This window comes from Nymphaea colorata, chromosome 7 (assembly GCF_008831285.2).
Source record: "Nymphaea colorata isolate Beijing-Zhang1983 chromosome 7, ASM883128v2, whole genome shotgun sequence".
In the NCBI taxonomy this organism is placed as follows: domain Eukaryota; kingdom Viridiplantae; phylum Streptophyta; class Magnoliopsida; order Nymphaeales; family Nymphaeaceae; genus Nymphaea; species Nymphaea colorata.
Genome location: NC_045144.1, coordinates 13,313,309 through 13,329,387, shown reverse-complemented (window position 1 = coordinate 13,329,387; position 16,079 = coordinate 13,313,309). Strand labels below are relative to the sequence as shown.

At 37.9% G+C, this 16,079-nt stretch overlaps 1 long non-coding RNA gene and 1 pseudogene across 1 annotated transcript; one reads left to right on the top strand and one right to left on the bottom strand.

Moving 5' to 3' along the window:
• Positions 1–3,603: 3,603 nt before the first annotated feature.
• LOC116257129 (L-type lectin-domain containing receptor kinase SIT2-like) lies at positions 3,604–7,846 on the top strand (annotated as a pseudogene).
• Positions 7,847–13,712: 5,866 nt separating this feature from the next.
• On the bottom strand, positions 13,713–15,227 carry LOC116257943 (uncharacterized). The gene is made up of 3 exons (XR_004173540.2): positions 14,969–15,227; positions 14,707–14,837; positions 13,713–14,176 (listed from the first exon to the last, which is right to left on the bottom strand). It is a non-coding gene; the product is annotated as an uncharacterized LOC116257943 (long non-coding RNA).
• Positions 15,228–16,079: the final 852 nt, after the last annotated feature.

The window sequence follows — 16,079 nt, the reverse complement described above, 5'->3', positions numbered from 1 at the left end:
ATGTGTCATACAAAATGCTCCAACAGTATCTATAAATGAATCCAAACCAGTCTCTCTAAGTTCTTATAGAAACTTTTTTTAATTACAAACCAAAACCATTGCATTTAGAATGTCTTGTCTTTCCGTCTGCAATGCCTGACAAAGAAAATCATTATGTCCCAAAATTTCTTGTACCAAATGCAAAATAAATACAAAGTCAAATGATGTTAACATTTTGTAAGTTGAATTACCTTCACCCCGTATTTGATATGTTGATCCATTGTCTCTTAAATTTTTCAATACTACACATGCTGCATAAAACATTTTTATCAAACTGCACATGGACAAAAAATGAGATCCTCATCTAGTATCACCAGACTGCTGTAGTGATCCAATCTGATTAAGTCATCTTGCTGTTTGAAGTTCATTTATAGCAATTCTAAATGCAATTTCGTTTGCTTCAGCTTCGCGCAATTCATCATTGCGTTTACTACTTGCACTAACAATATTAATTACATATGTCAACTGTTCAAAAAAACTATGAACATCAACAACTTTTCTTGAAGCTGCAACAAGTGCAAGTTGTAATCTATGAGCAAAACAATGAACATAATATGCATAAGGACATTCATTCAAAATTAATGCTCGCAATCCATTCCATTCACCTCGCTTATGACTACCACCATCATATCCTTGACCCCATATATCTTGAATACGAAGATTATGTTGAGACAACAAAGTGAAAACTGCATTCTTTAATGTAATTGTTGTAGTATTCCTCACATGCACAACATCTAAAAATCGTTCTTGAACTTGACCTTGCTTATTAACAAATCTAAGAACAATAGCCATTTGCTCTCTCTTGGACTCATCTCGAGTTTCATCAATAATAATACAATATTTAACATCACCAATTTCTTCTATAATTTTAGCTCTTACTTTACTTGCAAAACCATATAAAATTTCTTTATGAACTGTTGGTGATATATATTTAGCATTTTTTTGGGTATTATCCAAAACAACTTGTGCAACTCTGTCATTATAATTAGCTAAAATTTTAATAAGCTCAATAAAGTTACCTTGATTTAATGAACTTGAACTTTCATCATGGCCTCTAAAAGCACAAGCTTCGAATGCCAGCCAACAAACTGCGTCCACAGATGCCTTTAATCTCAAGCGATTGTTGTAAACAAGCTCTGAATTTTGCTTTTCAATCATTTTATCTATGTGTATGCTTTGACGACTTAAGTCATTAAATACTCGCACATTCATATTATGAGGCAAATTTTGACTAGTCCCTTCATGATTACGAAAAGCACGTTTTCTCACTACCACCTACCCTCTTTGAAGCTCTGAATCCTTTAGTAATAAATGGACTGTCATTCGAATGTAGAGTACTGAAAAGATAACACGGTAAACAATATGCACTATCTGTCTTTGGAGAATATTCTAACCATAGAAATCTTTGAAACCAAGAAGCTTGAAATTTATAATGATGACTTGAAGAACCTGATACTGGATATCTATGAAGCTTATGCTAATATGACACATTGTTGATATATGCTCGCCTAACTTCATCCCTCTTATTTATTGGTATCTCCCATATAGGACATCGCAACCCTTGATCATGCACGATGCTTTCTATAGTTTCAATTTTTGAATACTTAAGAGGTGGAGAATCTGAATCAAAAAGAAGAACATCAAGAGCTTTTGGACTATAACAACCAGCATTTTGGTCTTCTCCCTCTTGGTTTTCTCCCTCTTGGTTTTCTCTCAATTGATCAATAACTTGTTTGTTTTTGAAATAATCATGAATATTTTTCTTCATCTTCTCAATAAGCTAACACAAAAAATCTGAAATTTAAAATAGATAATAAGATTTATACACATCGAAGAAAGTACTAAAATTTTAACTTATGAAAAGCAGGAATTTATTACCAACCACCATATAATCAGCAGACAAAGAAGACAACATTTATGTGTTGAACCTCTTGCACTATGTAGAACAATGAAGAGTTGTTTTCTCCCCTCGCTAACTTTCTTTTCAAATTAACACGAGTGGAGTGAAGTCTGAAAAATGAAACAGAGAATGATTTTAGGCCTTTATGAAGCTACTTTTATAAATTTCACTAACAGACCATTGAGTTGCCGTTTGTTTCTTCAGAGTTTTGACTAGTAGATTTCCTCACCAATCAACAAGGTACTTGCATCACCAACTTTATGTTTCTTCTTAGAAAATTTTTAACGGTAATATATAGTGTCTCCAGAAGGAAAGAGAGAAGATTTCTAGTGTAGGAACATATCCAAACACAGATCCAATTGAAAACTTCTTCACTCCCTGGGATCTAGTCAAAGAAAAATTAGTAAATGCAAAAACATGTTGACACTATTCTTGATGATATGTGGCTTCTATTTATCCAATTGCACAAAAATACTGATATTGCTAAAGAAAAGAAAAGAAAACAATAAATGAAGCCTCGAAATTTTCATTTTGCATCAGATAACTTAACAGATGTTGCTCTATTGAGCACTAAAATAGGAGCTTCCGTGCAGAATACATGCTCCACCACATCCAGTTTCTCCTGCTTTCCATAGCATAATATCCAAAACATGAAAAGCAACCACCGTTTAGCTTATTCTGAAATTGAACAGTATTCCATCCATTACTCTAGTTCCTCCCCACCTTAATGGAAGCAACCTAATTGGTTTTCAGCAGTTTCAAAAAGCTTGAACTGCTAAGACAAGTTCTATTTTTATTATAGATGGTGAAACTTGTCAACCCAGTTCCCCGCTCTCAGCACTGCGTAGCAGCATCATTTGATAGTGTTCTTTTTCCTGTCTCTTACTATCATAAGATTGGTTTCTGCAAGAACCGGCTTACTATTTATCTAACGGTGAGGATATTTCATAAATGGCAGACAATATAGACATGACTGCAAAAATTGTCAAAAAAACTAATGTAGCATTTGAGTCAGTAATAAAGTTTTCCAGATAACACAAAGAGGATGCCACCAGTCACTCCCAGCCCCTTCTATTAGCGAACAAAGAATTTCTCCACGAAGAAAAGGATTCATTATTGATAATGGTAGTGCCAATCAAGATAGACTGCTTACATGCAGGGACAGGGGAAGAGAGACAAAGAAAGATCCATACTCTTGCAGTTGTTGAAATTCATGTCTTAGTTGTGCTAGCTCCACAGGGGCCTTCACCTTTTCATTGGTAACCTGTTAAAGTTCAAAACAAGATCATAACTTTAGGATATCACCAGATTGCAATATCTTCCACCAGCTAATAATCTGGAAGTAATTTAAGGTAGAAAGTTGCACCACTTCATATTCAAATTTTGCACGCAATTCGTATCTCAAAGATGTTTGTATTTGCCATCTTGATGGACAAGCATGAACTCATCAATTCTTTGTATAACTACTGGGTGCCACTAATTGCCAGCATCATCACAGTTCAGTTAGGGGTGAAAAATTGTGGTAAACTCCTTGGGTCAACTAATGATATAAGCAGCAAAGTGCTGAGACAGTTCACACCACCAAGTTTTTTTTTTTAATTCAAAATAATACAGAATTTCATGAGAAAAATGTGAAAATTTTGTGTCCTAAATCTTGGAGATAAATGAAGGAGCTTTCAAAGCTCTTTCCTGATGAAATTTCTGCTGATCAGAGTACAGCAAAGATCTTGAAGTATCATGTTGTCAAAACTCCAAGGTTAGCTTGTAGAGATGAAACCTTCAGGACTATAAAGCAGCTGAATCTAATTTGTTACCAATCAGCTGAACCAGGAGACTACGAGTTTTGGAACTGCTGTAATCTAGGCTCTCTCCAAACTCTGTAACTTCACACACAAAATAGCATAGCAGCAGCTCTAGCTCTGTATCTTCTGTAGCTTATGGCTTTAATGATCTATTAAACTCACATGGCATGGCCGAAATTGAAAACTAATTGCAGGCCTTAACCGGGATTTACTAGATCAGCTAGTTCCAGGTGTTTGGTGCTCTTGATATGCAAATCTTAAATGTAGAATGTATTTTCTAAAATATACAAATTACAAAATCTTTTACGCAAATTCAGATGGTTCAATATTTCATCCACCATAGAGAAAAGGAAAATGACAGAAAAGGTTAAGAAAAAAGAAACACAAAAACTAAAGAATGAAAAAAACCGCCCCACCATATTTCACTAAGCAACAAGAAGACCATTATAATAAAGAATGGAAGAAAGTCAGGAAATGGCCCCACCTCTTCCTGAAGCGTGCTCGTGCTCAGTGTGCCTGTTGTCTCTTGGTCTCTCCTGCAGAAGCAGCAGACCGGCTCCAGTGCTCGCTGCTCCCTTTCTTTCTCATTCGTTTTCTCTGTCACACTGGGGGTTGGAGTTGGATCTGGGTAGGGCCAAATTGAACCCGGATCCAAATACTACATATAAGTAATAAAATTTTTAAATTTTTATAATTAAATTTTTTTTTCATCCACCTGGGGTAGGGCCATGGCCCAGGCAGGCCCCCCCTCCCTCTGCCACTGGCTGTAGTGGCGATCTGGGATATATCAGGAGGCTTCACTGTAGGTACCCTCGATCTGTTAGATCATGTGGTGAAGAGATGTTCTGTTCTGCCCGTGAGTGCCTACGGGGATTTCTGTTGTTGCTCGGCACGATGACCATGACGTTGTCAGAGAACCACGGTTGGAAGTCTATGAATAATTTTTGGAGGTTTTGAATACCTTGTTTCTGTTAATGAATCGTAACTGTAATATGTGTTAAGATTTGAAGACATTTGTTTTACAAAAATTAAATATTATTTTGGGTCATGTTTCATTTATAGCTAGATTTTTCCATACTCAAAGAAATTCTGACCGTTTTTTCTACTCTACAGGTAGTTCATGATAGATTTTAGCTCTTAGAGTGACGACCTCAGGCTTTGTGATGGATGGGCATTGGCAATCTGGACATTGTGTCGGTTTTGAAACTTGTGTTTATTCTAGTTGTTTGGGTCCAAGTATTTTCTTATTGAAATAAAACAGTGTCTGATTTCTTTATGTTTTGGTCATGACCCAATGTTGCTTCTGTTATTATAGAAATGAAAAAAAAAAAAATTTGGTGTCAAAAATTGGGTCGTGACAAGCTCGGCTCGGCCCAGCCCATTCTGTTTAGCAGTTAAAAAATGGGGCGGTTCGGGCCTTGGACGTGGTTGACTATGCCCGATACCTGGCGGGGCCCGTCCTCTTAATAGCTGGGCCAGGTAGTGTGCTGACGTGGTACAAATTATGGACATTAATGGCGTTCAGTAAAAGGGCCACGGCTGGCCCCATGCCCAGGCCTGGCGTCTTCTCCCTCCTCTATCGATGCATGAAAGAGCAAAACGGTGGAAACGAATGCGCTGCTAATTTTTGTGCATGTTTCTCAGCCCTCTTCCTTATCATGGTGCTTCGGCTGTCAAGGTTTCTCCTGATCTTCCTTCATATTCTTGCTCATATCTGCCGATCACCTGTGGCTGCACTCAGTAGCATCTTTGTCTTAAACCGCTTCCAGCAGTCGGACTTGAGCTTATCAGACTCCGCAACCGTAACTCAGACGGGGCCCTTTGCCTGACTAACTGTCATCATAGCACAAATCCAGCCATCAAAGGCCATGCGCTCTACCCTTCAATTCATCAATTCAAAAAATCTCCCGTTGCTAGGACAACCCAATCGTTCAGTACTCATTTCGTGTTTGAAATCGAATCGGAGTTCCAGGAGCCAGGTGGCCTTGGCTTCGCCTTCGTCGTTTCGCCCTCCACCAACTTCTCCGATGCCACTGGAGGGCCCTACCTTGGCCTCTTCAACGAGTCGAACAACGGACACCCAACCAATCATATATTTGTTGTTGAATTCGACACAGTTCAACAAGCAGATTTGGATGACATAGATGGAAACCATGTGGGCATCGATGTCAATCCAGTGTCTCCGAATCGGCTGCTTACTATACAGACTATGGCAAATGGAAGTGGTGGTTCTAGACAGCCTGACGCCCATTCAGGCATGGATAGAATATGATGGACAGGTGAAGCAGCTGAATGTCACCATAGCTCCAGTGTCCCATCCACTCAAGCCTACCCGCTCGCTAATATCATATTCCATTGACCTGTCTTCTATTCTGCTCGAACACATGTATGTTGGCTTCTCTTCTGGTACACAAAGGCTGGTTAGCAAGCACTATATTTTGGGATGGAGTTTCAAGATGGACGAACCAGACCTGGACCTTTCAAGCCTTCCCTCTATTAGTGATGAAGCTCCTGTGTGGAAGTCTTCTAAGTTGTTCTTGAACATTTCCGTAGCGTCGGTGGCTCTATCGTTTCTCATGATCACAGCTGGCATTTTTTATTTGGCCTGTAGGAAGCGAAAGCTCACATCCGAAAAGATAGAAGGATGGGAGATAGACTACCAACATAGGTTCTCGTACAAGGAACTCTACAGGGCAACCAAGGGTTTCAAGGATTAATTGGGCAAAGGAGGTTTCGGCAGTGTCTACAAAGGTGTGCTGCAAGGCACCGGAATAGAGGTTGCGGTCAAGAAAGTATCACATGAATCAAGACAGGGAATGAGGGAGTTTGTTGCAGAAGTATCGAGCTTGGGGAGGATGAGACACAGAAACCTGGTCCAATTGCATGGTTGGTGTAGACGAGGAGACGACCTGCTCCTGGTTTATGAATTGATGCCCAATGGGAGCCTAGACGGTTTCCTTTTTGATGTGAAAGCGGGATGCCTCAGTTGGGAACAGAGGTTCAATATTCTGAAGGGAATTGCTTCCGGCCTGCTGTATCTTCATGAAGAATGGGAGCAAGTGGTTGTGCACAGAGATGTTAAAGCAAGTAACGTGTTGTTGGATGGTGATCTAAATGGCAGGCTGAGTGATTTTGGGCTTGCCAGACTCTATGAGCATGGGACAAATCCAAAGACAACCCACATCGTTGGGAGTTTTGGGTACATGGCGCCGGAGCTCTCCCGCACCTACAAGTCCACGACGAGTTCGGATGTGTATTCTTATGGTGCCTTACTCCTAGAGGTGGCCTGTGGCAGGAGGCCTTTTGAGCCCGGGAGGCCCTCTGAGGAGATTATTCTGGTTGAGTTAGTCGACTCTCTGTGGAAGGGTGGACGAATACTGGACGCTATGGACAAGAAGCTCGAGAATTGCTATGTGGTGGAGGAAGCAGAGCTTGTGCTGAAGCTTGGCGTTCTCTGCTCACAGAATGCGCCAGAATCAAGGCCAAGCATGCGGCAATTGACTCAGTTTCTTAATGGCGATGCCTCGGTACAAGAATATCTAAATTACAAGGATTCAGTAATTCAAGACGATATAGGCATGGACCAAAATCCTTCCTCAGATAAGGTCATCAACAACTTCAGACACTCAGGCTGATCATAACATATGAAGACAACTCCAGCATGCCTTTGCAGAAGCATCAGTTAGAAGTCATCGTTCCGTAAATCCTATTTCGAGTTGTTAAGCTAGCAGAATATGATACTTCGCTTGATTCTTCTTGACTGGTAATTGGCTACAAGATCTCTCACGTCTGTCATTCTTGTGTCCCAGTCCCAGTCACGTTGCTGTTCCCTGTGCCGTTTCTCTTACTCCAAGCCGTACAGGCTTCGCCTACCAAAATGTTTGTATGATTTGTACTACTTAACTAAGTTCGATCGTTTTCTCGCTTTTTGTTTTACTTCTTTTGGGTCATGAGGAGTTCAGTATGAATAAATTGTTCAAGGTTTCATAGTTGATTCTCTCTTTTTCTTTTACATTGTTTTATCTTTTTCTCAGCTCGTTTTAGATGTTATCAATCACATTTGTGAAACTGTGTTGTTATCAATATAAGTTCAAATTTTCATTAACCACTATCTTTCTTCTACTCATTTTCATGTTAGTTTTTAAATTTATTGATACTTCCTTTGATACTAGTTTTAACATGTGTTTTCGGCTAATGATTCCTAGAACAAAAAACTGCGTGTTAAGAAACGCAAGCCAGTGACTTGCTAAAGACAGGAAAAAATTGACACGTTTATCTTCGCATAAATTCAGTTCGCAAGTGCATTATTCAAAACAGCTAAATGTAATAATCAATTCCGGCATAATATAAAATCACAAAACCCTCAAAACTAAATCCAGCCCATTTGAAACCTAGTCGGAGGCAGAGACATGTGGGCGATTGCCCACACAGCCTTATAAAATCTTCTTATTTACTTATTGGTTGACTCCAATTTTTTATATATTTACATATAAAATGCCCCTTAAATATATGGTGAATGTTTCTCAGCCAAATACATCTGGCCCTGGTGGAATCTCTAACTACAATTTGCCGTTCAAAAAAGTGTGGGAAGCTCATGCTTTTTGAACGTTGACAGTGTTTGAAGGTGAATTTCGCAACTCCGATGGTGAAAAAATAATTTCTTTCTCAATCACCTTAAAAATACCTGGTTTTAGGATATCCTTGTAAACTACCAAGTTCGTCAACATGCTCATGAATTGTCGGTTGTCCGATCGACTCCAAAAGTTACTCAAGTTCGTGAACCTGCTCACAATCTTGTTGGTTGTTCGCATCATCCCCAAACGTGAAAGACGTGGAAGATCTTGTCCCTTGTTCATTGCGCAGTCCTACTCGCAAGTGAGTGGCATATCCACATAACAAAACTAATTATATATATATATATATATATATATTAATGTTTTGACATATTTAATTGTTATATGAGTGTTATTGAATGAATTGAGAAGAAGGTGGCGGTCGTTAATATAAGACCAGAATTAATGTCTCCAGGCTGGTGTACGATTAGGGATAATTAATGTAATGCTGGTGTACGATTTGCATTGAAGGCGTGGCGTATGTTGCCTTTACGAAATGGGATTTTTAACCTTTTAAATGTACCAATAATACCTTTTAAATCTCTGTATTTCTCTCTCTCTCTGTTCGTGCCTTCGTTAATCAACGATATGTTTGTTAAGATTAGAAAACGCCTGGCATCTGGCCGGGTGCGCGATTGGTACCCAGTACCAGCCTGACGTGGGCTCGGGCTCACGCTGGAAAAAAATGCATTGGGCTGGCCCGAGTGGGCACCACTAAGCAGCTCGATAATATGTTTTTAATATTATTTTTATTAATTTTAATATAGAATTATAATATTGTACTATGTTTAATTATATTTATATATTAGTTTACATTAAAAATATATATGTTTTAATTTTAACCAGTCGAGCCCGAGCTTGGGTTTCAAAAAATAGGTCTGGATCTAAAATTATGTTTTGGATCTGGTTTTTTAGAATGAGGAATTGGATATTGACCCGTTTTTTTTTCAGAATAGTAATTGGTTTTGGATATGTATCTAAGGATATATTTTGGATACAGAGCTGTAATTTGGATATGGATTTAGATTTGGGACCTATTTTTTGATACGGAGCTGAGATTTTATATCTGGATATGCATTTATGGATCTGTCTTGGATCTAGAGATGTAATTTATATTTAGATATGGATCTAAGTATCTGTTTTGGATCTAGATCTGTAATTTAGATCTGAATATGGTTCTAAGAAATTTTTTTATCGTGAGCTACAATTTGGATCTGAATCTAGATTTTGGGATCTGTTTTGTATTCGAATCTGAGATCTGGATCTGGATATTGATATAAGGATCTGTTTTGAATGTAGAACTGGAATTTGGATCTGAATGTGGATCTAGGGATCTGTTTTAGATATGGAGCAGGGATCTGGATCCTGATTTTTATCTAGGGTTCTGTTTTGGACATGGAGCCAATATTTGGATCCAGATTTAGATCTAAGGATTTGTTTAGGCCCAAAGTCTGCAAGTCAATTGTAATTGTAGGCAATCTGGTCATTATCTTTAGTTCTTGCTTTGCCTTTCTTCCCGTCCACCTGAAAATTACTTCTCTCTCTTGGGGCATGTTATCCATAAATCGATTTGATCAATTTGCATATGCATCTCCCCCTCTCTTCCATATACATAGACACACACACACACACACACACACACACATGCATGACTTTATGCCAATCTTAAGATTATGACCAAGATTTGCATCTGGCTATTGGTTTCAATAATAATTTAAATTCAATGTCATGTGGAACTTGAATTTACAGCATGAAATCAGATACACTAAAGATTAGCACAAATTCTAATGAACCTGAAACGGGGAACTCTAAGCGATGTAGAAGGATTGTGTTGGGGGATCTTTCCACCATATTTATTTAGCATAGTGTAAATTCACTAATTTAATTTCTTCTTTGGCACAACTTGATAAAAAACGTATGATTCAGTATGTTCATCATCTGCTCCAGTATTATAAATATGTTTCACCAGATTGAAGAGAAAATAAATCACACTGCTACTGATGGAAACATTCATGTGAACGACAGAAACATCTGGAATTTAGTTAAAGAAGCAGAATCTGAATTTAACTAGTACAGCTGAGAGGAAGAATGGTGCATGGAATCCAAAGAATAGCGTGAAAGCCAAGGGCTGGGGCCAGTGAAGAATGAGTAACCGAATTGAAGGCTGCATTACTTCCCCCAACAAGTGCGCGTGAAGAGGGACCCATTCGCTCAACTTGATTTTTATGAGGGCAGGGATGAAGTCTACAAGTCAATTGTAATTGTCGGCAATCTAATCTTTGTTTTTAGTTCTTTTTTTTTTCTTTTCTTCCTTCCACCTGAAAATTTCTGCACCTTTTTGGGACCTATCGTTCATAAATTGATTTGATCAATTTGCATACTCATCTATGCCTGTCTCTAACATATATATGTATATATATATATATATGCACACATACACACATACACACACACAAATGAGTGAGTTTATTATGCCAATCTTTATATTATGACAAGGTTTAGATCTCGCCATTGAATTCAATATGTATTTTTGCAACCGAGTCTAAAGTGGACTCTAAAGTCCACCTAAGATTGAAATAAATTTGGACTCAATGTCATATATCTGACTTGTTTTTAGGTAATGAAATCAAATATACTAAGGATTAAATTCATTCCGTAACTATCTTTTTTTCCTTTAGTTTGTATGTATCGTAAAGAAAATGACGTTCTAGTCTCTATTTTTTTTTTACTGGTGGATACTATAGATTAACTCCTTCACAACTGCCTCTTTTTTACTTAGTTTATATAAATACTCTTGGTCTATCAATGATCTTGGACTATGTGTTCTTTTGGTTGGTTTGGATTAAATTAGTTCCACAACTGTGCTTTTGGCTTTAGTTTATTCAAATACCTTGAAGAGGCTCAAGCCCCTTCCTAAATGAAAAAAAAAATTAATGAAACTTGGGTGGTCTAAATGAAATTTTGGATTTTGATAAAAAAAAAAAAACATGCATCCAAACTTTTTACACAATTCAATGAGAAATCCGACAAATTTGAGAAAGAGGACGTGTATGTGATGTAGGAGTCTGTGGTTGGGGAATTTTTCCGGATTTATTTAGCAACAATCATGGACCTGTAGAGCACATGGGCTGGTTATGTACTCTCCACTAATTCCAATTGCAGTGGTGGACCTGGTTATTGGATTTAATATGTACTTTTGCAACCCAGTCCAAATATCGTTATGAATACATGATAAAATCAGAGAAACAAAGATAAACAAATCTTATGAAGCTGAAGTGGGGAACTCTTAAGAGATGTGGAAGGCTTGGGTTGGGGATCTTACCACCAGATTTATTTAGCAGCAAGTAATTAATTTATACCCTCCTTCAAGGATCTAATTTTGGTAGACGCGGATGTTGATGAGGTCAAATGGGGAAGGGTGGCTCAGTGGGTGTGGGGTCTCTCTCAATCTCAAGTCTCCGGTGGACGTGAATAATATTACTCCCCGTCAAAATGAAACAGCAAAAATGTATACATGCGCCTTCCATGAATATTCCTGGCATTAATGACGATACTGGATTTCAGAGCTGCGGAAAGACTCCCCCGCACATGAATTGTCCCATATTTGTTTATTGGCCGGAGATTTTTACGAAATTTGAATCAAAGTTCCACCTTTACCTTGGAATACCAGAGTTTTCAAACACAGGCTAAGGCTTTCCAAACAAGTGTTTATTGCATTAGGGTGTGTGTATTTGATGGCCTTCAAGTTTGATTCTACAACAAAATACCGCCTTAGACTGGCATTGGAATAAAAATTTCACTTCTAGTGTTTTTTGTGTTTGATAAAACATGAAATGAAATTTTGTAACTGATGAACTAAATTCATTATCAGGACATGTGCCCCAAGGAGAGGTGAAAAAAAAAATCTAAAATTCTGAAATGATAATCCGCTTCTTACTAGAATTTTGATTTTTTAAGAATGAGTTCATAATATCTAAATCAAAATTCTTTATTTGATAATAGAATTCTCATTTCATAGAAAATGAGAATTTTAGTTCTAGAATTCTACATTCCTGATCTCGTCAAAACCCCGTAATGGAATTGTTCCAATGTCATATTTAATATATTATATTTACATGCTTATTAATGGAAAATAAGACTTTAGGAAAAGTAGAGATAAAACATTTGAGTCGAAAGAAAAATGGGCAAACCTTTCAATGGTTGTTGAAGTTGAGAGTGGGAACGAGAAACTAATGAGTCCGCCACGAGCGCCTCCATTTTCCTTGCAAGGGACAAGAAGGAAGATCAGGCGACGCCATTGACTGCAACTAAATTCTTCCCCACCCCTTCTGTCTAAAACTTTCCCCCTTCTCTGAATCTGACGGTCAGCATTCCTCTCCCCAGTCTCTCCTTGCCCGATTGAATGGTCCAGTAGGCCGTATGTGTTACGTTTTCCTTGGGATTTGGTGGAGGCAGGAAGCTTCCAGGGAATTATTTGGGTTTTCGAACTTCTAGTGACATTTGGGGCGTTTCTTTATATGACACGGTGCGGAAGAAGACTTGTGGCTTCTAACACGAGTTGGTGAAGATCGGGTGGAAACCAAATTGTATACATGGTAATAGATGCATTTGCAGAAACAGGTATATCTATTCTAATGGGGGTTTGTTGGAACAGAAGGTGGGCTTCGTCTTGAATGCATTTCCAATGAAGCTGGAACGCCGATCTGCATATGTGTATCATCATACAACTTTTATATATATATATATATTCAATTTCTCTTATAACACTGTATTTTAAAATATTGGCATTTGATTTTTTAATGATTTAAAGTGAGAAAAATAATTAATGTTGAGACATCAATAAAAATGAAAAATGAAAAGAAACAAATAGACTTTGTAGATAGCGGCATGGACGACAATATATAATTGGCAAACAATGCCGTGCATTTTCTAAACTTTATTTTCGCCAAAAGGAAAAAACACTTGAATTTGATCTAAGACAAACTTCTGGGTCAAAATCAGCAGCATCTGACCCAACTATGTGTTGTAAACTACAGCTGCCTCTAGATAGTCCTACAGCCTTTCAACCTTCACAGCCTCTACTGATTTATAGCCCAAGCCCTCATTTCTTTTTCACCACCGTCTCTGCCTGACCAATAGTTGTTCCTTAGGGTGTGTTTGATGCATAGGAAAGAATTTAACGTGGTAAATTTACTATGGTAAATTTTTTTGAAAAAAATTTCAGGATGAAATTTAACCCTCTTCCGATTTGAGGTCATGTTTGATGCACAGGAAGAATTTAACCTGGTAATTTTAACAATGTTTGATGCACAATGAAGAATTTAACCTGGTAAATTTAACCATGTTTGATGCACATGATAAAAAATTTAAGAGACTTTACATTTATATAAAACCAGAATATCTAAAACAAAATAATATTACATTTTTCATTTGATAACTGAAACACCCTATAAACTCTACACCAATATGCCAAAAGTTTTATTTCTTCAGCACTCAAACATATAGTAACACTCATAAAAAGAAACAGCAACAGCTGCAAGGAGGGTCCTTATAGCAGAATCTATTGGTGCAACAAGGAGGTCTCTTCTTTCTCATTTTGTTTGAAGAGAAACAAGACTGCGCAGATTTCTCATCCAATGAGGGGAATGCCTTGGAGCAAGAGGGCATCAGCTAGCTTCTGGTTTGCTGCTTGTGTTGGGTGAACTGAATCTCAGAATACATACTCACTAGCATTGGAGCATGTTCCAATAGACTTTGGTTTGCACAAGATTCAGTCTCCACAACTCCTGTTCCACAGCATCCCTTTCTTGTTTCAAAAAACCCTACCATAGTTCCAATAGGTGGATGAGTCACAAAATCAACAAAGGTTTGCTCAAATTTTAATCCTCTTATTCAATTGAAACAAAACAAAAAAATAGCAATTTTTCTTTTTGAGAAGCTTGTAAAACTTGTAGAAGGATACTCAAACTAAGTGCAACACTAAATGTATTAACTATGTATCTGAGTTGTCTGCTGTTTTTGAAAATGATCATGAAAATGTTCCACGAGAAATGCAACTGTCGACAACCAGACAAAGGCTCAAGCATGGAAGAAGATCTCTATCCTTATATGCTTCCAGTTCAGATAATTAAAGACAAATATCTGTAGTCGAGGAGAACAGAATATACAAATGATCTCAAATCAACCAAGTCCTATGAGATTGAAGCAAAATGAAGACAGAACACAGAGATTTTCCTCATAACAGAAACAAGCGAAAGGATAGTTGACAGGCGGAGCAAGAGAGAAACTTGTGGCGTGAGTGGGAGATTTTTGGGCGTTTTTGAAAGGAACACAACGACAAAACGAGAGATACCTGTGGCAATGGTGAACCGGCTGTTTAATGTGACGACGGTGGGAGCTCTGGCCTGCACGCCTACTGCAACCCTCTTCCCTGCCGGTGAGAAATGGACAAAGGCTCCACTGCGAGGGAGGAGGAGTGCTCGACTGCGAGGGAGGAGGAGCCCGTGAGGGGAAAATGGATGAGAGAGGAGAAAATCGAGAGCAAGAGAAAGACATCAGCAAGAGCAATAGTGAAACACAGAAAAAAACTTTGGGCGTTTACAGGAAACCCTTACATGTGGCGATGACGAACGATGGACCAGTGGAAGAGCAGCGACTATGGCATTGGCAAACTGGCGGAGCGGCGACGGTGGGAGCTCTGGCCCTTCCTCTCCACTGCGTCCCTTTTCTCTGCCGGTGAGGACGGAGATATGCTAGAATGCGAGGAGGAGGAGAAAGGGGGCGTTTACAGGTTGAGCAGGGGGGAAGGGTGTCTTGCGCGGGGGAAGGATGTCGAGCGGGTGAAATTCCACCCGCTCGAAAGTCTGAGCTCGGAGCGCGTCCGAAAAATCGGAATTCACCCGGTGCATCAAACGCACCCTTATAGTTACCTCATGTCTGTTGCTCATAATTAACAAGTATCACAATACAATAAAACATCATTTTGCATTTTATAATCCATATTTTTTGTTAGTTTTTATGTGGTTTTAAAAAAGCAAATAGAGGAACATGAAATTACAAAAAAAAATATGAAAATATGAAAAACATGTCCCTAGACTGAAGAAAATTAAATATAACTATAACGTTATTGCAATTTTAAATATAAATTAAGTTTAAGGATTACAGTAAAATTAGGTTCTTCACAATGATAAGAAAATCGAAAACATGAATATTTTTTTTCATTATTTAATGCTATCAATCTTAAAAATTCATTTTTTTCCCAAATTTAAAAGAATTAAGTAAAAAGAATTAAGTATAGGAAAGAACCAATGAATTTTCTAGCTAGGTACCATCCATTATTTACTTTGTTTTTTTTTATTAATAAAAAATCAGGTTAAGTACAATATTTTTTAGAAATAGACATGTAGTTACGATATGCGGTCTGATGCTAGGCTTAATTAGAAAGTTATTTCCTTATAATGCCTAAAGCTACTTACCTACGTACGTTACATTTTTTTCTTTTTTTGGTTTTCCTTTTTTTGGTAAGATATACAATTTGAAAAATATGTAGGTTGGCGCTTGTGTAAATTAAGTCTTTTGTATAGCAAATCATTTTACTGCATAAAAGTTGCTGCCTCTTCTCTCAAGACTTGGTCCCTTCTTCCTTTTTTGTTTCAGTTCTACGTAGAATGAAGTTTAATTGTTGGGCTAGATCTAACAAAATGGTTATACAGTAGCTTTAAATGT